The following is a 24,465-nucleotide window of genomic DNA, read 5'->3' as shown; positions in this document are numbered from 1 at the left end:
AGTCCAAAGTTGTTTTATATGATCTTAAAATTCGGAGGAGAGGACAGTGGACAAGATGGACGCCGAGCGCTCACATCACCCACGGAATCATTCAGGCAAATACTCGGTGAATTCGCACGATCATTCCAATGAAAATTCACTGTGAAAAGCGGCTTTAAGATCGGTGATGACTGTTGAAGTATTTCATTTTTACTTCGCAAACCGGAAGTCGGGAAAATAGCTCAATTTTAAAATAAGGCATTTAAGTATGGCAACCTCTCTAATTGCGTACAATAGGGCGTGTGGTAGTGTTAAATATATTTTTGAGGTCACAATTAACATTCATAAACTCCACACATCATTATTATTGGTCAACAGAACTAATAGTAGCTTGACGCTACTCTCCATGTAGTTCCCGAGTCAGGCAATATTTTCACGCCTGCGTGAAAATGTTAGCTATTGTCTCTTTCAAGTTAGTAATATCTCTTTCAAGCATTTCTTTACCGGTTCTATAAATTTTATTCGATGCCTCTTTTACCATTTTTCCCATCTACTTTCCCTTCGACGATTGCCCTCATTACCTTCATCATGTCTCAAGGCATGGCCGATAAGGTTAAGAAATCCCGGGGACTCTTTCAGGTGCTATCGAATTCTTATCTAGTGAAGATAATGAGAAATTTGCGATTTTTTCGCAACAATAACTAGTATGTGGAGTATCTAATCGCGAACATAGTCTTCTTTTCCTTATTACTAGAGGACGTTAATTACAAGTATAACTTTTTCTCAATAAGTTATATTCAGTGTCCAATGTAATTTGTCCAAGGTTTTGGCATTGAATGATTGTCGTCCAGAATTACAATCACAAAATGCAAAATTTTTCGTTCAATTTTCATTCAATCTTGCTCAGTTGACACTTTTTTTTTGGACATCTTGAGAATGGACCAAATCTCGGTAATTTGACAATTATATTCCTAGGAATGTTTTATAATTCCTTATGCATAATAACTGAAAAACCTGAATCACCACCAAATAAATTCGATCAATAATTATCGTCTCTTAAAGTTAAATGTCAATAAGGAAGAAATTAGAGAACTTTAACTAAGTGTAAGTAAAATTTTGTTTTCCGTTCATGTTCATAAAATCTGTAATTTCATACTATTCTTGACTTCGGAAATTTCTTTAAACCTATACGGTAGTTACACACACTACGCGCATGTGTGAAGGTGATTCACACGAGAATTGTAAGTATGACTTCTTATTCGGCGAGGGTGGCCACAAAATAAACTTAATACAAAAGTAAATAATTTAAATAAAAAGATGTGGAGCGTGCTCTAATTTTCGATGGAACGTAACACAGATCTTTCTGGGGAGTGCAGAGGCAGTGGGAGAAACAAATCTTTGAAGTGGCGGCGCACAGTGGTCCCAAATCGAAAAAAGCTGGCCAAAATTAATAACGTCGTAATTTTAGCTAAAACAGCAACAAAAGTGGATGTCTTTTACTGATTTTGATCGTCTGAATCTGATTTTGGCATAATTTTTACGATGTATCTTCATTTTAGCATTTTTTGAGCTGTTATTATTTAAACAATTTTTAGAAAATCTCGATATAGATGTCATTGCGATTGGCGATAACTTGGTGTTCATGGAGAGCTTAAAATAGTATAATTTTAAGGTAAAGATGTATAAATTGTTGTTAAAACCCATTGTAGAATTAACGACATGAAATTGGTGAGATTCGAACCCGCGACCATCAGGATAGTCGGTGAGATACCAAAATCGGAAAAAATACTCACACTCACTCATTTTTGGTTTCCATGTATTTGATAAGTCACATTAGATGAAATAAAATGACTGATATGAAGAACATTGAGGAAAATAATGTTCGAATTGCAATAAAATCGCTTTCATGTATCAAAAAGAACAAATTTTAAAAGAATCGTCGTCCGATGTCACCCCATCGGACTCTTGTTGCTCTGCGTGTCACTTAAAAATTAGAAAATTTTCACCTCACCTTATAGGCTGACCTCGTTTTTTTGTAACTCCTGATGCAATTAAAATGTACGATTCAGATATTTAAAGGAGTCTTTGAAAGATATGTTCATAATTTAACATTCTTGGGTATTTTCTTGTACAATGCTCTCGGAATTTCCTCATGTCTATGTTCCTGGCCTCCAAAGCTTCCTCCGTTAAAACTTCAGTTGTAAGAAAGGATTCTTTGGAAATTGCTTTTCCATGAATCAGCACTTTATGTCCCATGAGCAGAATATAATACCGACCATAATCGATGCACAGCTCAGCTATTTCAATGCAATACTGGCTGAAGGCTTCATTATTTATCTCATAGCCGCAGGACAGAGATTTTAATATCTTTGAAAGTCTATGGATAAGTCTTTCATCGATACCTGTCGTAAAAATTGCAAATCACATTAATAATTACATTTCATACACAAAGCATTTGTTTGTAGATTTTTCAAAATTATGGAAATGGGTCCAATATTTCTTACTTATTGTTTATAATTTTATATTTAGACGTAATTTCATCTTGTCTGAAATGAAATCCTGAATTAAAACTCCACTTTAAAAAATATGACGATTGATATTGATAAATGATTATTTTTATACACTGCATAAATTCACCGACTGTACATACAAGGTAATCATTTCCACTCACTAGATGCGAGAGGGAGATATTGATATACTTTTGGAGAGAATTTCATTCCCTTCTGAAACCAGCTTTTGAACGTATCTTTGGAATGCTCATCTGTCCTCGAGCTTTGATTCCACTTTCTCAGGTATTTCTGGAAAACATTCTTCCCACAAAATGCGTCAGAATATTTTTTGCATGCTTGAGTTTCTTGAGTCGAAATCTTGAGAAATCACTCGAAATCACTAAGAGAATCATTAAATAAAACTGAGTGGGAAATATTCACCACATCCATGCAATGGCTCTGGTAAGGGAGGCCGTCATCCTCATTCCATTATTATTAAAAAATGCACTGGCAAGATGCACGCTCCCTTGGTGGGTTTAGACAAATTTTTCCCTCCGAATTCCATCCTATCTACGTCTATGGGCTGTTGAAATGATCCTGTGAATAATAATTTTTGGCATTAGAGAGCATGTATTTCTCTTAGCGCCAAGACCTTATTTCGGATTAACATGCTGACAACGCTGTACAGCATGTAAGGGATCTCTTCTCTATAAAAATATGAGGTAAGTTTTGCAGAGAAAAGCAACTTGTGGTTACTGTAAGGTTCCCGCATAATGACTTAAGTAGTCGCTTTTGATCACTCATAATGTTTCTCATTAAGAGCATGAAAACCGGGCCTCATTGGTTTCATGAATATTTGAAGGTGAGTGCACAAACGAGAAGTGTGCATACGATAGGCGTGAAGCACTTGATTTATGTAATCGTACAGGATATAGAATTATGCTAGGTATACACTATGCAAGTTTGACAACCGATACAGGAATATTTGAGCGATAATGCCACTGTTTCCCGCCGGGCGCCGGCCAGCCGCCCTCAGCTTAACTCCACTCAACGGTGCACCGCTCAACTTAAAACCCTCTAGATGTCGGATAGGCAAGTATAGGCAAGATTTTTTTTCTCCATCTTGTTGTACATACTCTTCCTAAGGATTCAGCATAGGAATCTTCGAGGGGCACGGAGGGGCACAAAACTATATCGACACATTTGACTAAAAATAGGCCAAAAAATAACTAACATTATAAATAATTAAAAATTTTTATAATAAATTCTGAAACGAACAAAAAATACTATAATATTGTGAAAAAATATGTAAACTTACCGTATCAAAATTGACAGATGAATCCCATGAAATTAAAATAGTCATTTACTAAGTTGAATTACCCTTAAATCGACTATTTCTACGCCGCGGGCGTTTTAGGCTGAACACGCCCATGTTTGACGGGTTACACAGGTCAACATAATAATCACACATACCTATCAGGTACGAAATATTATAGGCCATATCCTGCAGAATCTGAATACATAATTCAAAACTTCCTCGTAAAAAGTCGAAAAAATGACTTTTGGCCCGCTTATTTCGATTTGGGACCACTGTGCGGCGCGAAGGGAAGGTAGGAAGGAGGAGGGTAAAGATGGAGGGAGGAAAAAAGGTTGACAGGATTGGTGGTGCTTCAGTGGGCGCGGTTGACTCCTGGCGGACAAAACGCTTGAGAAGTCCAAATGCACGCCTGCAAAAAGTCCTTAATCTCTTGGAGGGTGGTAGACGAGGGAGAGTGGGCAAATATCCTCACATTTTATTGGGAGGAGGCATGTATGGCGACTGGAAGAGAGGCAGAAAGACAGGATACGCTATTCCAGGAAGAACGCACATTATGGTATTCGGATGTATTGGGGGATAGGCCGATGAAATAAGCGGGCCGTTTCTGGCGAAGCAGTATATACACAATTTTGTACGTAGAGCAGGAAAGAACTGATGCTTAAGAGAGAGGGATAGCGAGAAATTTATCGGGGAGGGGCGTCGGTTATTAGGATGCGGCATGTTTTGAATCTAGCACGGTGGAAAGGTCAGTGCTATGGTTTTGCTGTATTGCGTTTAGATCAGTGGTGTATTGGTGCGGTAACGGCTTGGCGTTACCCTCACCCCACCATAAACTTATTTTTTTACGAGTGTTCTGTAGCAAAAATTGTTAATTTATTACAAACTGTTTCTACAAAAATAACAGGAGTCGTAAGTAATCTAAATAGAACACAGGCAATTTACTATTAAGATTGACTATTTCCATATAAAAATGGCTAACTATGTAAGGAAGAAAATTAAGCAACAACGGTCTTCAATTTTTCAGCATTAGAGGGATCAACAATCATGCTAATTTTATATCCATCTCAATGATTCATGAATTCGAGATGGGTACTTTCGATGGTCTGTTCTGACCAAAAACCTAAACCATGATGCCGGCTCAGGAACTTAAAACATTCTTGCAGGTGAGTGAAAATAACGCGCAACTATAGAGTAATGGTGACTCCCTTACTAATAACAGCTTTTCGAAAATTCTCAAGCAATATCTCAATGCCGCCTTTTCAACTCGAAAGCATTTTGTGGCAAACTACTTCACTGCCTCAAACGCTGAAATGAATGGCATGATACGGACATGTCCGAGATTCCCGTAAATATCACTATCAACTAACCTGGCCGCTTCTTTTGATAACCTTCTGCTTGCACTCCCTTCTCAGATTTCTCTGTGATAGGTTTCCCAGACGAGATTCGATTTCGTGGGCCAGATTAATGATGTTTCTACCCCAAAAAGGGGGACTAATCCTGACCAAAAAAGGTGGTCAACAAATCCTTGTAAAATATGCAAATCTGGATGAATACACGTTTAAATCATAGGTTTATCGTATTTTCCTTCTTGTAGAGGCTCGTTAATGGTGCAGTGACTTTATGTGGTTTTTCTCTTTCCTGGAGCACAACATAAGTCATAATCCCTCTTCAAGTCTCCATAGCTTTATAATTTTGAAGATGAGTCATCATTCGTTCCAGAAGTTATATTGAGGGTTCCAAGATCATCCTTGAGATTCCTTAGTGCGTTGAGATTCACAGAACAATAGGGAAAATGATACATGGATATAGCAGTCTGTTGGCCATTGAAAATTAGTTATAATATAAAATCAGTCACGAATGTGAATGTATTTGTATTGATCTGGGTCATTTTGAATAGAACTTTAAGGTTTTCGTACGTTTCTTTGATGTTTGGAATTGTGCATAGCATTATTTATCTTTGCATACTGGTTATCTTCACCTTTTTCCCTATGGCCGACACATGTTCACCTTCTCGATATATGTTCCTCGCACTCAAAGGAATCGTACCTCATTTCATCAGCTGAATTTAGAATGGTCATAGAACTTAAAAAAAAACCCTTCCTCCATCTGCCATGAGCTTTATTATGAGGTATCCAGTTAGATTACGCTTGCCAACAACCGCCTCAACCAACTCTTCTGAATTTGCCCAAACCACTAGCCGTTTTTGTTTGACTTAACTATTGTCAACATCGAATACAAAGGTGCCATGTTGGTAGTTGTCGAGAAAAACTTTTAGATTTTCACCCATGTGTCGTGCATTATATAAAACGGGGCAGGATTTTTGCCAGCCATACAACGAATAAAATTGACTATCCTTTTTGTCTGTTTTCAGAATGCTGCAGGATCAACCTGCAAATTATTTAACCTTTAGAAAGAAAAATAGGAGCGGGTAACCATATACCATAGGCTACCGTACACTTATTTTCTGGGTCTTTTCAGAACCCCCAAGTAGGAAATTAGTATTTGGCCATATTTTCCAAAATACTTATTTTTCCAGGCCACTTTTGACAACCATATGCATCATGGACAGTAATTAACAGACAGTAGTGAGCTCCACACTTATTCAAATGTAAAACAATCGGACTTTCGGAGGCTCAGTATTATTTTACAGGAAAATGCACCTAGACATCGAGCCCCTAGTTGATTAACGTCAAAACGAGAGTGAAATTTGCAACTGTGTTTTTTTTATTATAAAGACAAAACAAAGCATTTTATCAAGTTTTTAGCGAAAAACTAGCAGAGAATTTCTGAATATCTTTCCAACGAAGCCTCGCACATAATAAGGTAATCGCACATAGTGCGGTAAGGTTTGTGTGTCCAGAGATGGGCAAAATACTGAATGTTTAAAGCTTTGTACGCGAGTGGGGAAAACCACGCTCGGCTTCGCTCACCATCCCATTTAACAAAACCCTTTTCGGATGCTGTCCACACCTCACGTTAAGAACAAAGTTACTTGTCCCTTTGCGTTTCGTGGTAACGGCTCAGAGTGCAAAGGGAGCATTCTCAATACGCCTCCACTTTAATATTCTCCCGCCGACTGCCAAGGATACCTTTTTTCACGCCCTCGCCGCGTTTTTTCAATAAATATTTTATTCTTTCTCCGCCAAGGTTTACCACTGACACAGTTTCAAAGAGGTTTCCTTGTCGCCACTTTCGGAATCGATTTTTTTTCTCCTTCCAACTTCAGCCCATCTTAGTCGTAGTAATTCCTGCTCATTATATCGAGGAAAAACTCAAAAAGGAAAAATTAATTTCCTTAATCACCAAAACAGTCCATCCATTTAATATTCCAGCCATTGCAGAAGACTGAATACGCCGACTCCTATAACGAGGTTAAGTTACTGTTATCACCAGTTTATTTTGCCTCTCTCAATCAGTATTACAAACTGAATTCAAAAATACGATAGTAAATAACCTAATTCCACTAGTCTTTAGACGTAAACGGAATATATACGCTTGGAAACTTAGAAATTCCTATCATTTTAATGATCTTTCTTGATTTGGTTGAATTGTCTATTGATATTAATGATTTATTATTAATTTTATAGGAAATTATTTAACTATTCGATACTTATAATCTCATCTGACCAATATAAATTTAAAGTCATAACCTTCATACTTACCTCTGCAAAGTAAACCATCACCACATGAATTCTCAAAGCACATCTCCCTCACGATATGTTTAGTTTATAGGTTAAAACATTCAGCCTCTTTATGAACGGTGTATATGAACGTAAACATTAAAATCGAGGGGTGTAAATACTTATCCGAGAATAATGTTGCTACTCGCATTGCAAAAAAACTGTATGGCATTAAATCAACCTACTTACGAAGTTTGCTGGCTTTCATGTCGTCATCGACAACGTTCATTTGTTACTAACGTTGGCTAGTGTCACTGACTGGTCAATCCCATGTCCATTTCCTTCGGTTTAAAGTTTGTGTCGGCTTAAGGTAACCAGTAATCAATTATGATCAACCTTTTATGTCAAATGTTATGAGTGCTCCGTTGAAAAGACAAGAAAATTACACCCGAAATAGCATCAAGAGGTCACCAACTCATTATCACTATAGTCATAAACGTAATTGAAATGTATTGCTGTAGTATGGAACCTTCGACTTGTCCTGTTTCCACGACAGCAGCAAAGCAAATAGAGACTAAATTACAGCGACACCATTATTCCATGAGTAATATGTTCATCAGAACAAAAGCCAGAATTCATTCCATTTCATTCCTGCAGCTGAAAATTTCATCACCAAAAGTGAGGCACTAATGAACGCCAAGAGCTTCTTTCCATGAGAAACTGCCCCACAAAAACACAACCTATTAATACGCAATTATGAATCGGCGTACATATCTGTAAACGTTTTCCCTATCACCTACTACTGGACTCATATTTTCGCATCCTCTTTCCTTCCTTATTTCATGATTGCAAAACTCGCCAAAATTAGTGGAAAATGTGAGATTTTTAGCAGGAATCATGTTATTCCGATAAATACGAAACATGATATGATAGGTAATCGATCAACGTCGACGCGTTATTCATCCGGCTGTCCGATGAATAAATACCATCCCTCCTCATTCACTTCAACTACTCTTCGTAAGCAAAAAAATCCTCTGCCCTAAATTCCGTGCTTAGAATAATGTGAACGTTAGAAAATACAAAAGAAAGCTGCTTGATTCGTCAAAAGCTTCTCCAGGCGTGCTGGGAGAGTTACATATTTGTTAAACAAAATGGGCCGGGAGCCACTAGAGACTGCATGCTTGGCGTAGCTTGATTGAGTAATTGAGAATAGGTATATTTCAGAGCGACACGGAGATCATCATATATGAACCCCGTTATATTTCCAGGTCCGACAGAAATGATAAATTAAGAGAGGTATTTTGGAAAATGTGCTAGTATGTGGATTCGTTTTTCCGCAGAACACTAAATAAATTTAATAATCATTAGGCGTATCTTCGTTACAGTATTTCCTTTTATTGTTAACGCCTGTTGCTCTAACACCCCCTACCATACACCAATTGAGGCGGTGCGAATTAAATAGTTGCAGGTATAGATCATGGAAAAACGTGGAGTGTCCTGAGGGCCGCTCCACATCAGTTAAATGTTATGAAAACCATCACCTTGAAAATGGACTTATATTTGCAGTTTCATTGTGGTTGGATGCATAATACTAGAGATGAATAAACGACAAGCCGACAGAATGACATTCTTACGATCGTCTTAAAATATTAAAAATCTTAAAAAGATAAGCCACTAAAAACATGTTTTATATCCTCAGCTTGCCTCCACCGTTCTTCTCCTTAATGTCAGTTAATTTTCGAATAATTTAACATCCCGGGCTGAGAACAAGTGTGTTTTACTTCCAATATTGCATTTCTTGCAACGAGCGTCGTTTGATAAGTCCGTGGCTTTTTGCATTTGTCTCGTATTAACTATAAATACAACAATATTCCCATAAGCTTTCATCTATTTCATTTAGTTTGCGTTTAACAGCAAAATAAAGCAGACAACCTCGTAAATTTTAACGATAATGGAAGTCAATTTCGTGCGCTACCTAAACATTGTTTTCTGCGTAAAAAACTGTCACCAAAACCAAGAAATGGCTTGATAAATACTATGAAATCTCGGCGCCATCAATTTCAATGAGGAATAAGTCGTTTACTGAATTCTGTTGTGGTCGAAATAGCACAAGTAACGTCGAACGATTTGGACGCCCGAGAGAAGGCGTGACGCTAGAAATCATCAATAAATTCCGTCGAACGATACTCGACGTCCAAAAACGGAATTTTCATGAGATTACTGATGCTGTAGGCATCGCAAATGAGCGCATATGTCACATTTTACATGAATATTTTGGACATTGATAAGCCTTCCGCGCGATGGGTGCCGCGATTTTCCACATCGAACAAAAGTACAATGTATCCTTCAAAGAAGTGTTTTGCGAGGCTCGAATGCAATCCGAACGAATTTTTCACCGTTTCGTAACCGTGGACGAAACATAAGACATCGCAACACATCAGAGGCCAAAGAGAAATCAAGACCATTGGTTTCTGAGGTTAAACGTACAGCAAAGACGGCTTCGGTGGGTCTGTCGGCCGACAAGGTCATGGCCACGATTTTTGGGATGCACGAGGTACCATTGACATGTATCATTTTAAAAGGGGTAAAAAGATAACCTGAAAATACTATTCAGAGCTTTTGAACAGATTCGATGTTGATTTGACGGAAAAACGACCACATTTGAAGGATTAAGAAAATAAATGTGACGTCTAGACAATGCACGGGTGCACACGCGTTTAGTCACCACGGCAAAAACCCATAAATTAGACTACGAACTGCGAACACAACCAGTATATTCTCCAGATTTAAGCCCCTGTGACTATTTTCTGATTCCAAATGTGAAGAAATGGCTTGGTGGTAAGATATTTCGTCGAACCAAGAGGTTATCACTGAAACGAACGCTTATTTCGAGGGCCTTGGTAAATTAAAAAAAAAATGGAAAAATGTTAAACCAAATAAATCGGCCTAAAATGAGTCTATTTTAAGAAATAAAACACTTTTTTGCCGAAAAAATTATTTTATCCAAAAAATCACGGACTTATCAAACCACCCTCGTAAATACGTCAGCCTGAATCTTATCACCGCGCGGCGGATAATCCTCAAAGTTTACTTCTTATGGTACATACGTGCCCCAACCCCACGAAAACAACATTTTCAAATAAAGTGATACGAGATGATACCGTTATAAACTCGAGATCGAAGAGACTCTTTTGAATTCAGATTATATTTCAGACAATGACAATGGCAAAAATGCTGAGAATATAAAGAGATTATACGTATTTTGAATTATAGTAACCATTTTAGATTCTATTTTATCACTAATTTCTCATACGTAACCAGCCTTTTAAAAGCCCTCGAATTTTTAATCTAAGAAAAGAGAATTACCAAATTTTAATACGATAAGTTCCAGAGAATATGGTTTCAGAAAATGTGGCGATGTTTTCCCCTCCAGATTCGGTCATTTCGCGACCTGGGGTGAATTACTAGACGATAAAGTCTAGGTTTTCCAATTATTTTCCTAGGTTAAAGTTAGATATAATAGAGAAAAATTCCGATCAATTGGTAGCTGTAGGTGCATTGGAAGGAACTTCCACCGATCTATACAAAACAAGTCTTTTCACTGGAATGAATGCAAACCCTATGTTGATGACCCCGAGCTGAAATATTGTGGAGTAGATGAATACGTTCTAACTTAATTTTTATAACGCTAATCATTCCATATTGACATTTAGCTGCACAGATGAGGTATGACTGAGGCCAAAGAATCGTATTTAACGTGAAAGAAGGCTCACGGGCAAGGAATAAATGCTTGCTTAGCGTAAACAGGGTGAATTTCTTGACTTCCTTCGCAAGATATTGCGTAATTTTAGTTTCCCCGTCATGACTACTCCCTCCAATAAAAAAATGACAAATTACATTTTACACATGAAAATATTTACGAACGAGAATGCCAAAAAATTTGAACCACGAGGCAAGTCGAAAAGAGTGGTGCCCATCAATCGACAGGAAACGTGAAAGGAAGCCCCTGAATGATCATAACGAGATGAGTGGATGAAATGGGAATTACTTAAAGAGTTTGAGGTATGAATGGCCAGGGCAATGCGACGCCCTCTCGTCGATGACACTCGCACTCGAGGACAAGGGAGGAAAAAAGGGAATAACGAAACGAGGGCAGAAGGGTGGTTTGGGTGCATGCAGAGAGGGTGCTTGCCCACCCCGTAAATCATTCTTCTTTTTACGGCCGACGCATCCGTCTCGATCGACCCAGTTCGCGCTTGCCTCCGTTGTTTCCCTTACTCGACGGTGGCAGACCGAAAACACTAGTGGACAAGACAAACACCAATACACACACGAGAAGCGGGAGAGCGTAGGCTTCATTATTCAACAAAACGAGCGCGTCAGTCAAGAGGACTTCGAAATGACCATACCGAACTCCCAATCGTAAAAATGTCGCGAAAAAATAAAAAGGATTGAGAATAAGGAACGCAATTATATCTCCAATTCGTACCATTTCCAAATGCGAAATGGATGAACCACGCACATTTTGTTCCCGAAGAGCTCACTAAATTTTGTAAGCACAGTTCCCGTTCATTCCAATTTTAAAGATAAAAGTAACAGAAGCAGGCGAAATTTAGTGGAATGACATTCTATAAGTATTAAAAGAAAATAGAGATGGAAATTTTCCACGGGTTTATTTAAAGTAGGACGCGTTTGAACCGCTAGGTCATTACTTGTACTTGACAATGGCCTAACGGTTGAAACACGTCGTACTTTAAATAAACCCGTGGAAAAGTGTCGTATCCATTTTATTTTAATACTTATTTAAAGATAAAACTACGGACTACGTTTTTCAAGACGAAATATACGAACCACACATTTTATCTTGCGATAACGCTAACGAAATAACCATCAAAGCAGTGCATTTCTATTTTATGCGAGAAAAGTTTTGATGATGCCACTAAAACATTGAAGTAAATGGAAGTGTCGTTGAAGCTTTAAAAACAGAGAATTTCTCCAAAAGAAATAGATGTTTAGGAACAAGCTTACATGGTAAGGGGATGTTTTTATTAGTCGTGGTAATTCGCGGTAGCAAACTCTTTCGACTCATGGAATACCTTTCAGAACTAATTTCACAATACCATGCTCATTGGGCATCAAGGAATTCTCTTATGGAACATTATTTTAACTGATGAAAAGCTCATACTTGCTTATTAAAATATAAACTTGAATGTTGCCGGCAAAACACGAAACAGAGGCAGAATATATACACTTTGTTGGTAACTAAGGAAATCGAAATTTTCATCGTGAGAAACACATCTTTTAACGTATAAATGCAGATACGTATATGGTTCTCCATTCACCAAAAAATAAACAATGGCCTTCTTCGGCCATTAAGGCTCGAGAAGAACACAGAGCTCATAATTTAATGACTTAAGGTTGCCCTTAAGGTGAATAATGTTGATGAAGCTCCCTTGGTCTCCCAGCCGGTTTATATTTCCGCCGACGTTACCAAACTCCAACCGATATGCCGACGTTCAGACTGCTGTAGGAGGAATGCCGTCTTTAAATGTTCAAGTTCATGCGTTTATATTTTCTAGCTCGCTCTGGCTCGGTGCACCAAAGTCGAGAAAGAAGATGGCGAGGCATCAGAATGGAGGAAAAATGAATGAATCGCGACAGTGGTTTCCAACTAAGTTTCTCTTGGACACCAATAATCAACAGCATGAGAAGGAAGCGGAAAGGAACAGCCGATCAGACGGCGTCTCCTCTACCGCCCTGACCTACAAAAGGTCGGAACCGGAAATGTCAAAGCATTTAATTTCTGAGGACGACAGTAGACGAGCCGACACAAAGTGGGCTAGAAACGAAAAAAAAACAGGCCAACACCTCAAAATCAATTTTGTTTTGAGCTAGGACGTTGAAACTTCGCACAAATATTTCCAAATAACTTGTACATAACTTGCCAGATCATCTCTTTCCTGCGTCATCACGTTCGACCGACGACCACCCTCGATTTTTTCTGAAAATAGCCAAATTTATCCTCGTGCATTGGTTTTATTGTTTTATTGACAAAACTGTTATACCAGCTTGATAAAAAATTCTTTATCTTACATTTGGGGGTTTTCAAAGATTTCGTTACATCATTTACCATATATATATGACAAAATTGCGGAGCCTTTTTTCAGCCAATTTTTTACATAAACGAAGAGAAAAAGTAGATACTGCCTCTGACTTCCACCAAGTGACTTATACCACGTCGTTTTATGATACTTTTAGATTGTAAACTAAAGTAAAATCTTCCACAACTAGCAACCATGAATTTTAAATCGTTTTTTCGAGCGTGCGGTCGATTCCGGTTCTGGCCGGCGGCGGCGGAGAGTACGGCGACGTGACAAGCGTGTGGATGCGATATGACCACATTCCCTTTTATATCTGGATAATAGATATAATAGTGGTAGAAAAAAATCACCAGAAAGTAAACTTAATAAATATTTCTAGGAATGACTCTTATTGTGGAATCGCGGGGCACTGCAAGAGGTGCACTGAAAGGCTTCTTTCTTTGAGTGTATTCCATATACTACTACGGAAAATGGACTTAAAGCGTGCGTTTAAAGTAGGGAAACGGACTCTTTTATTAACAAACAAACTCTATTTCTAGACAAGAGCCGTCGATGATCCATGGCCTCCACTTCCTTGCCTCCCATACATATTTAAAGGTCTACCGACAAGGTACACGCGAGTGGTTTTTGCAGATATTTTTTCGGGTATATTCTCTTTTTCTCTTGTAATTCACTTTCATATTTAGTTACCTTCTGGTGTGATGTCGAACGGTTCTTCTTTTGTGTTCCTTCTGCTTTTCTCGAAGACCGAATACTTCTATTTTTTTGAATTGTTGGTTTATTTGATATATCCAACGGTAGAAGCCTATTTTTGTGGAATTAACGTTGAAATTCCATTTTGAGTGCATTGCAATCAATTTTTACTTATTATTTTCTTGCTAAAGATCTTTTTGCTCCATTGATTGAAAAATTGAATTACTTTTTACGAAATTTCGGATTTTACCAGTAAGTTAACTGTTTTCCTCATTTACATTTCCTGATTCGAACACCATCTTTTCCATTTTATTTCGTACGTATTTTTCTAAATTTCTCTCTTTAATTCCATCTAATTTTAGGCTCTGTTTTAAGTTTAGTAAAAACCTAGGTAAAAATATCTCCCAATGAAATTCCACGTTTGGAGCTGCACAATATCCTATTGAAATGTAAGAAGCAAGCATAATAAGAAGACGGAACAGCTTTAAAGGCCATATCTTGAGACATGATGGCCTGATGGAGACAATCTTCGAGGGACAAGTGGAAGGCAAGAACGGAAAAGGAAGAGCTTGAATGAAATATATGGAAAAGATATATATGTGAAAGAGAAGAAATACGTGAGTGTAGAAAGATTAGCTGATAGGAGAACTGAGTGGAGAGCTGCGTCAAACCAATCTTGGGATTGTTGTCAATGGTGATGATGATGTAGGGGTTTGACAAATACAATGAAAACTCATTATGTCCACTATTATCTATCATCCACTATCGAATCTGGTTAATCTTAAAATATATGGAATTGTTGCAACACATAGGAATTTACATCAACGGGCAAAGTTGATCAGGAATTATGTGGTAAATGGCCATAGACCGGAATTAAAATCAATAGCATTGCGGGTTTTACATTACAAATGCAGTATAGTCGAAAGGTCGAATCGATTATTATAGAAAATACGCAAATTGGCATAACTTGATTCGTATATCCATTGGACCAATGAAATTTGGTGAATGTGTACATCCTGGTATTCTTCACAAACCTCGATGGAAATATGTTTTGCATGTGGTGTCTCATTAGATGTATATCGATTCAGCGTTTTCTTAAAATACATCGAATTGCTATAACATGCAGAATTTTACATCCGCGTGCGTATTTGACCATGAAATATAGGGTAGATGAAGAAACGGGAAGATAAATCAATAGCATTGCGAATTTTCAATTTCACGTGTCAGTATACTTGATAATTCGATATGATTATGGTAGCAAATATGCTAATTTTCGTATCTGTCTAACTATTGATGTTAAACCGAAGAAATTTTATGAATATGTTTATTTTAGCATTGTTCATGCTGCACCAATGAAATATTTTCGCTTTCTAAGCTCCCATTCGACACATATCGAATCTACGTTTTTGTAAAATATATCGAACTGCTATTACTTACAGAATTTAACATCTACGGGGACAGTTGAACATTCTTTGGTTCTTTCTCCAATTCAAGTTTCTCAACCATATTCATATATTTATTGTAATCAATTCGTTTTGTTGTTATAAACCTTCCTTAGATATAAAAAGGTGACAGCATTGAGAGACATACATCGTCAGTGAAATCCGAACATTACTTCATTATTCGTGACATATTTATTCGGATAATTATTTCATTAGTCTCTGTTCGTTTATTTTCTAAAAATGATGTTTGTAATTTCATTAAGTTTGCTATATTCAAACGTTAAAAATCAAAAATGGAGGTGATACAATCCTAGGGTAAGGGCTAAAATACGAAAAATCGGCTACATTTCATAAGTTCATCTATCATACACTCTATATTTTTCTACATTGCGTAAATCATTCACATCAAAACCATTTCCCGAAGCATATATAACCGTGGTTACAAAGAAGGTCTGAAGTATTGTTGACTGTGAATGAGCGTATTGCCCGCCTATTTCACTCATTTAAACGATATTTTGAGTGTTTCTTTCGCTTTTTAAACCACTTATGGACACAATACTCGACAACACGTGGCACAACTATGTTCCCACCCCTCTAATTACCCGCTTGATGAATTCAAGCGCCAATATATTATATAAAAACGTCATAACATGTTATATGTTATATGTTTTATATAAAAACGTCATAACATGTTATAAATTTCCCAAAAGAATTATTCTTGGATAAAGGAAAAGTGGGCAGGATCTCTAATACCGTCTCATTTTTAAAAACAATTCGAGCGTAATGAGAAAATCATTAATTATCAATCAATTGTTCTCCTTCATTAAGTCGAGCCGCAAGGGGTCCTGTGGTTGAGAGTTCGTCCTCGAAATACCTCGAGCACTTAAGAGCAGATAACTTCCCGAGCGACATGGAGAACATCTCTGAGAATCTCACTTTATTTCCCGGTCCCAAGGAAACGATGAAATAACAGAGATATTTTGCCCAACGGATACACGTTAAGGATTAATTTTTTCTTCTAACAAAAAAGGCCTGTTTACACGGTACATTAACCCATACGTGTCGATGTCCAAATGTATTAACGCGTGAACGAAAATGCACCGTGTAATCACCCAACTTGCGCGATTGCATTAACAGAAAACAGAACCTGTTCTAATTTGGTTCATGTATTCGTACATGTTCCGTTCCGGTCCACAAAAATCAATCACGAAAACAGACGTGAACTCGTTAATGCAACGTGTAAACAGGCCTAAAGGGTCTTTAATAAATTCCAGAGGTGGCGCTCACTCAATTCGCGCGTCTCCAATCCTTTTTTGTCCTTATTTTTGTTGACAACTGATGTCCTTACACTCTCCGCCACACAGCTATGGAGGCGTCTTGCGGGGGTAGTACGTAGATGTAATATCATCATCCAAATCACCTATTTCAACCACGTCACATGATTAATTCATCCCACCTGAATACCTTTCTCAGCTGAGGGTCAGCCCAGTCCAATACGCCCTCATCCCTTAGCCTGTATCCGATCAGCCGAGTGGGAATTTTCCGGCCTTTCACTGCAAGAGGGGACGGTGCATCCATGGGAGATAAAATTTTGACGAGAAACCTTGTTGCTGGGCGGAGACGGAAAGCGAAGAGTGGGTTGCGCATATAGCAAGGCACTTGTTATCTCTGAAAGTGTCCTGGTCGAAAGAAGACGGCTATATCATTGCCATCCTTTGCGTCAACACTTCAGTAGCCTAGGCTCTTCGATTCCCTAGGCCATTATTTTGTAATTTTATTCCCGTAACACAGAATGCAGCTCAAATTGGCCATTTTATATCGGGGTATTCCGCAAATTTAGCAATTAAACGTACTCGAACAACCATGGATAGAGGAAACCTACCCAGGCGGGACTCGATCCCGCGACCTCTAGTTTGGCAGGCGAGGACTTCACCCCGCTGCCACCGTGGCCAGCTAAGGATTATTATTAGAGCATTAGAAACTCATATTAATATCTCTAATATTTAAATTATTGTTTATTATTATAAAATGCCAGAGGTATATCCTGAAACGTTATTTTCCTAGCTATGAAATAATCTACTACGGAGAAAGGACTTACATCGTGTGCTTAACGTAGGGAAACGAACTCTTTTATTTACAAACAAATTCTGTTTCTAGGCAAGAGCCGTCCATGATCCTGCCCAGCCTCCCACGCGTAGAAATTCCTACGGTGAAGGAATTCCAGGCGGCATAATTACTCTTTACTTTTGAATAAGCTAACACTATTCCTTGAGAAATTGGCAATATCAGAAATTGAGATACGTTAAAATGCCATTTTTTTGGTGTTGACGGTGATCAATTTTAGCAGCCTACTTACGTATCTCTGGTCTCTCTATAAAAACATAAACATTGTATTCTGATTGTATTGGTCCATCAATTTAGGTAGACTTTAGGTTGATAAAGTAAACTCAGATTATACCTTTTTTTCCTTAATTTCAGTACTTTTTGACTAAAATGAGTGAAAAATACCATTCTGCGGAATATTAGTGCGGTGCAAAGACTATGAGGTTGTCACCAGTAGTGGGTTGGGGTTGATTAGGAGATGTAGTACCTCCCCCTCGGATCCACTTCTATTCCGCTCCCTATAACGCCGGCGCTTTCATAAATCTAATTATAAAATTATTTATGGTGACTTTGATGATGTTCTGGATGCTCTTTTCTTCAAATTGATATTTCATTTTTCTCTGCAGAAGTTCGACGGTGGCCGACAATAGGCGTTTTATCTTACAACAAAAATATAACAAGAGTGTGAATTTTGAAGGATCGAAGGTTTTCCCGGCGAATGGACTGGAGGAAGAGTTCTCGGGTCCAAGGGTTTTTCTGCACCGACGTTTCGAAGTCTGAAAGAAGAGAAGCAAAAAAGAAGAGAAAAATGAACAGCGACGCCGGCTTCCATCTGAGCAATACGTGGAAACCAGCCCTGAAAAAACTGAAGGGGGAGAGGACACGCATTGCCCCGACCCTCAACCAATCAGAGCCCACCTGCACCCAATGCGAAGGTATTTAAGACGGACACATTTTGGCTAATCCATTCACCCCGAAGACGATGGCAGACTTAGCCTTCGAAACGTCGGTGCAGTAAAACCCTTTGACCCGGCTGGAAACCCGAGAACTCTTCCTCCTGTGTGAATTTTATTTCGCATCACAGCTTATGGTTAAGAAATTAATAACTACGGTAGCCGCAACCTAATACATTCTCCCATAATTAATGTTTCTAGATTTGAATGCATAATGTGGATTTATGTACAACATTCCGCAGTAAGTAATGATTAACATCCTATTACTAATTGCCAACGCTTATGAAAATAGTTTGTGAACGACTTCTGCACCCCTCGCTACCCACACCATAGAAGCGTGAAACTCCGCATTGAATCCTGGTTTTCGATGTTTTAACCATTAGTTGGGGTAGTGATAGAATTTAAACTTGTGAACCAATGTACTAGCCCATACTTAACTTAATTTTGGCTCTTTTTACGCGACTTCCCAAGGCCAGAAGAGTATTGTTTTCACTCCCTCGGAATGCTTCTCCCACCGTAACTGCCATCCATCGATTTAAAGAAACAAACCATTTTTATTTTATTTTTACATAAGTTAAAATTATTCTTATTTTATAAGAATTTCGCTCCGGGTTAAAACCAGAAGTGACTTTCATCTGCTCAACCGCTTCATCGATTTTAGAGAACGTAATATTGTTCGACTCTTAACGTTTTTATAAGTTTGATAGGCTGTATTTAACGTGAGTATCACTATCGGTTACAACCGGAAGTGTGACATGACTAATTAAATATGGCACCTATTCATCTGAAAAAAATATACTTTGACTCGGGAAGGTTCTGTAAGTTTAAAACGTTATATTTTACTTTTGTATTACTTCCGGTTCAGAATGGCAGACGAGTTTTTTTTTTTAAGGCTTCCGGATGTCCACACTTTAATACATAAAATGGCTGATAATTGAGCCCACGGGCCATTCGATGGAAAAAAATGCGGTGCAGAGGCGATGGAGCGGCAGTCGGGGCATGCAGTTGAGAAATGAGGGCCCTGATCCCTCTCCCCCTCTGGACTGCGGATCCGACCCTCGCCCTCATTATCCCTTAATTCGCTCCCTATAACGCCGGCGCTAGCATGCTTCCACACGTACACTGGGAAGTATTCAAAAGAGGAGCGGATGGCAAAGCTGTGACGCCTCCTTATCTTCTCTTTTTTTTTGCTCCTTCCCTCTCGCCCACCGCAGGCAGGCGCAGGGCCGGCTGGCTGGCCAACACTCCTGCTCCCTCGCCCTCTGTTGGCCGGCCCTCATTATGGGGACTAAGTTCTTATCACGGCGCTCTAAGGCCTACCACAGAGAGTCGCTTTGGACGAGACAGCTGACGGGCACAGAGCGCCGCGCAACTTATAAACGTTAGCGTTCGGAGAGTGGCGAACTATACCGGAGAGCTACATGTTAAATTTATCAAAAGGCTTTTTGTAAGGATAATAGCAAGCCATTTGTGGGCCACCGAAACTGTTTATATGTTCCTTGTCCACTCAGTATGTCATTTTTTTCGTTCTTAACGCTGTATTGCTGCATTGCTAAATGGATGACTATATGGATGTATCTCATGGATATGAAAGATATATGAAACCAGTATTTTTTTACTTAGAAAAGCGTCAGAAGCATATTGCGGCTATGAATAACGTCCAAATACGTTTATTGAGTGTAACTGGCGACAGAAACTAAAGAATGTTTTTCCACAACCCAAAAGGAAGAAGTCTTACTTGCAAGCGCATGTTCGTCATCCAATTCTCCACACGATGCAAGGGAGTTGGCTCGCAGTCTTGAGGAAAAGGTGCGAAAGCAAATGCATGAAAAGAGTGAGTTCGTCTGGAAAAAAGCGCTTCAACTTGACCTGTAGACTGAATGGAGAAACTCCCATGACGAGAGGAAATGCTAACCACGCATTTGTTCACCAAATTTATTTAAACACAAACCCCGAAAGGTTTCGTATCTTCAGTATCATTAATGACGGTGCTCTGACGTTCCCAAAGCGCCAACCTAATGGATAACGCGTATTCAAAAAGGATGGAATATAAATGGTAGCGTTAAAGTGCTTATGGTGAATATTTAGGGTAGAATAGGTATAAATAAGGGAGGTTGAAATTCATAACGGAGGGATACTTTGCCGAATTGCTGTATTGTCACACGATATAGTTCTTGAACCGTAAGTAGCTACGTAAGTAGCTAGTACGTTACCAGGAGAAATCGGATTAAACGGAACTATTTAATGTAATAATTTCGACCCGGAACACTTTGATGGCGATATAATCTAAGAAAGCTACCCTTTTTATGAATAAAAATTTCCGTGCTAATCATGGTGAGCATTCAAGTGATTAAGATTACATAGTGATACAGCCGAGCCAGCACTGGTTAGACCTCTCCCCTCAGTTCATAAAAGAAGCCTCCTCCGAGTCATTCTATCCACAAATCTCTTGCCCTTCCTTTCCTTTCCTCGTTTAAATTTGGATTCGTCAAGCGTATTGTGGGAATATTTTCGGATGAGAAAGTAAAAGAAAGGTGCTATTTCACTCTCGTCCGATCGCACTTTGAATATGCAGCGAGCGTATGGGATCCGGTGCAGAAAGACTTAATCCGCGAACTTAATAAAACACAAGGGAAGGCTGAAAAAGGCTGAAGAAAAACTGCTACGGGCGTACAGACAGCGTCACCCAGATGTAAAGCGAATTAGGCTGGGAGCCGCTGGAGACTCGGATGCTGCGCGCTAGGCTTTGATTTTTAGAACAATTGAGAATGGATATCTTTAAGAGTGACACGGAGAACATAATATTACAACCGCACTATATTACCAGGTCCGATAGAAGCAATAAATTGAGAGAGATGTTTTGCCGAACGGATAGATATGGGAATTCGTTTTTCCCCCAAACCATGAAGGACTTTACCATAAACGCTAGTCGTTATTTCCTTAGAGCACTTCATTTTTATTAGTAAACGGCTGGTGCCCTAACACCACATGCCACACGCCTTTTAGACGGCGTGCGGGGTATTAAGTAGATGTAGATAAATAACAGCCTCCCTTCTAACACGGTTTTGAACATCCCTCACCGCTCAGTATTCGCTCCATCCTTGTGTCTCTTCCGAACCGCATCAAGAAGTTTCCTTCCTTGGCCTATCATGTCGATCGATGATTTTGTACTTATTCATACCATTCCTCTTCATTTCGTCGCCAAATAAATTCATTTCGTTCACAAATATATTTTTTTAAACCATAAATCTAGTAATGTCGAATGAAACTGGATAATAAGTGTGGAGTCCAGATAGTTGGTAGGTCACCATGACGATCTCTGACCGTCTTCAAGGTAATATGAGAGGGTCTCCAGATTAAGTTAAGGTCTACAGTTTGGATCAAGTTCGCGGGTCGCGGATCAAAAATTGGAATGAATAAAATCATAAATCAGTGTAGAAACCGTTTAAAAAAGGAGAGAAGGCTGCCGCTAGCAATCAGGCGAGCTTGAACCAGATTTTTAGACAACTAGCAATAAATTCATGTCTTTTATTCTAATACTAGCTGACCCGACGAACTTCGTACCGCCTAACATTCAATGAACTTAGTGTTTAGTTGCACCATTTATAAATAAAGAGCGGCTGTATCGTTTTAATCTATTTGATTTATTATAAATTAAATGAGAAAATATTGATGAAATAAAAATTATACACATTCAGTTGTTGGCTATTTGTGTTATTAACCGTAAAAAAAATGTTTTTAGGTCTAAGTCCGTAGCGTAAACTTGGCTCGTTCACGGGGCAGGTTAACGCAACGCTAGACCGACGCTTGACTGGGACGCAGCGAGGGGGGTTTTTGAAGGTTAAAACCCCCTCAAAAGCTCAGAGAATCTTTTTATAAAACATTTGGTTATTAATTTTAGGGGGACGGATGAGTCATAAAATATTTAACTGTTCATACAGCCGCAAAACCTACCATTTTGAACCTTTTATCCTAAAAAATGTCTAGGGAGGGCCCCCACACCTCTCGCTTACCATGGCGAGTTTTCTATACCCTACAGACCCTCCAGTATTAGCTACGTTTTTGTTTGGGTTTTCACTGACACATGAGAACAAACATCACAAAAACTGAAAGACTGGCCATGCGATTTGTTAATCGTTATCACGAATGCAACACGAATTGGAAATTGAATACGTTTAATCTCAAAAGGGCATATAAGTTGGGATCATGGAATCTTCGGATTGAGAACTTCCTCATCTTTGAATTTTCCTTTGAGTATAGTGGCGTGAATCACTTTCATTATCAGTGTTTAAAATAACCAAACACGTTCCGTTGGATAGTTTTGGTTGGTTTAGGTTTCGAAAGATCATGAACACAGAGCCTACCTTTAGCTGTAAATCGTGCCGTGGTAAGCCAGGTGCGTCCAAAGACTTTAAATATTCAGATAGATAGTTGGTGACTTCGTCTTCGTTTATTACAAAGTTAAAAGATTTGAATCCATGCAGAGTACACGGACATTACTGATAATCAACAATTGCTTGGAGATCTGTTTACACACACGGTAGTTATATGTTTGTTGACAACTCAATTCGAGCTGAGCTTACCTCTAATTCAATTATTTTAATACTATTTTCATATTACTTTAATATTTTTAACATGTTTGAACATTTAAATTTGTTTTTATATTGTTAAAAAGGTCGGTCAATACTTCAGTAAAAACGAAAAAAAAATCTTAATTTTTTGACCGTCTTAACAATCAACTCCTAAAAACATATCTCTAAGATAAAGTTGAATTTTTTTGTGAACTTTTCCTATTTTTTAATGCCCTAAATGTTATCCGGGGCTGAGACGAATCCAAAGAGCCTAATGTCACTAAAATCGGTGCAGCCATTCTCGAGTTATAAGTGTTCTAACTAACACAATTTTCGACTTTCTTTTATATGTATAGATAGTATGATCATATTGACTCAGGTACATGGATACGCACAGGGGGGAAACTATTTTACACAGCTAAGTCTCTGGCCTCGAGGGAACTTGTCAACAACAGGGGACTGATTCTGGTTCTTTCTGGCTATAGCAATCGCGATTTTTCGAAAGGATTGGCGAACGTTGTATGCATTCTTGTTCTTATTTTCATTCGCGATTTCGTCAGAAATGCTTCGCTTCGTGTCTCCGGCGACGAAAAAGTTGTTATCGTTCTGACTGGCGAGCATGTAGCGAAAATAAACATTCGACAAGTGGGAATTTCGCTAGCGATGACAATGAAATTGCTCTAGCGGCTTAGCGAAAGAATTGACGAGAGACAGACTCGTGATTTGACTTCCACTTTACATCATTATTATGTTGCATTTTCGATCCCAATGAGTTAAAATGTTATTAAGATGCTTGGCATACAACCTGTGAGTTGTGTTACTCGTCTGGTCGTTCTATGAAGTAAAATAAATGGTATTAAAAGTGGGTTTCAATTTGAATCAACCGCGAAGCTTTTCTTTGATAAGCGTATTGCGTTTTCGTGAGAGTGCAGTTATTATTAGCATATAAATGTGTTGGATTGCTTGAGAGAACTTGTTTTTCGGTTCTTATGCTCGTGAACGTTTCGTCGGAAACAACAAGAAAGATACTGGCCGGAGTTTTGTCATATAAGAACATGTCATAGAGTAATTGAAGTAGTGGTGGTGAAGAAGTTGGTAGACAGCATGGCTATCTACCAACCTTAAAGTTATGACGTCCATGCCTGACAGAGTCACTTACTTTTCTCTCCACTACACGAAAAATGTTCGAATACTTT

The 24,465-nt window shown here is 38.5% G+C and overlaps 1 protein-coding gene across 1 annotated transcript in view; it reads right to left on the bottom strand.

Moving 5' to 3' along the window:
- Positions 1–24,465, bottom strand: part of LOC124158484 — a 384,878-nt gene that overhangs the window by 146,631 nt on the left and 213,782 nt on the right. The gene's annotated exons all lie outside the window — the stretch shown is intronic.

Source organism: Ischnura elegans, chromosome 5 (genome assembly GCF_921293095.1).
Source record: "Ischnura elegans chromosome 5, ioIscEleg1.1, whole genome shotgun sequence".
NCBI lineage: Eukaryota > Metazoa > Arthropoda > Insecta > Odonata > Coenagrionidae > Ischnura > Ischnura elegans.
This window is presented reverse-complemented; position numbering and strand designations above follow the sequence as displayed.